The sequence below is a fragment of the Vombatus ursinus genome, unplaced genomic scaffold (assembly GCF_900497805.2).
Source record: "Vombatus ursinus unplaced genomic scaffold, bare-nosed wombat genome assembly UNPS02014779.1, whole genome shotgun sequence".
Taxonomy (NCBI): domain Eukaryota; kingdom Metazoa; phylum Chordata; class Mammalia; order Diprotodontia; family Vombatidae; genus Vombatus; species Vombatus ursinus.
In genome coordinates, this window is record NW_020954557.1 from 22,786,084 (window position 1) to 22,786,921 (window position 838).

An 838-nucleotide genomic window follows, 5' to 3' on the forward strand; every position below is an offset into this window, starting at 1 on the left:
GGAGTAGGAAAGGGATCTCAGAGGAGACCTATTCTACCCTGTTCTTAACCAAAAAAAACCTTTCTACAAGTTGACTAACAATAGTTAATTAACTATGCATTAATTGTTATCTATAAAATGTCATTCCTAGGAAAGTGGCAGTTGACTCTGGAATTTCTACAGATAAACTGATGGCTCATTTGTGATATGGCCTACACACAAATTATTGATGCTTTCTACTAATCTTTACTTTGTGAACAAACAAGATCTCTGTTTACTCAAATCCATCAGTGAATGGAAAGAGAATTTTTAGTTAATTAACTGACTGATTTAACAAAGTGTATTTAGCACCTGTCTTCAATTAGGTATACCAAAACTAAAACTAAACAACAACAAAAAAAGAAACCATAAACTCCACATTAGTAAACTATCCATCACCACTGCCAATTAATTCTAATGTAATTCAGCATGGGGGTTATATGATAAAATAACTCAAATATTTGAAAATACCAGATCAATATACAGTATTTAACAAATTCTTCTTGGAAAGTTACTTCTGTCATAAAATACCAGTCAAGCCTGGCAAACCGGAAACTTATACATCAATATTTCAAAAACTCATGATTTTATCAGGATGTAGAATCCCTCCACCAAAACCTATTCTAACATTTTTCAAGGTTTGGTACATGTTCTGCAAGAATTATTTTGACCAAAAAATCTATCACCATACAACCTACCCACAGATGAGTCTTTTTTAAGCTTAGCTAGTCTGGTGCTTCAGTGACACAGTCCAGTACTGGCCTGTACACAAAGCTTTTCTAGAATGGTAAAAGAGGCAAAGCCTTGAAAGACCCAAGGT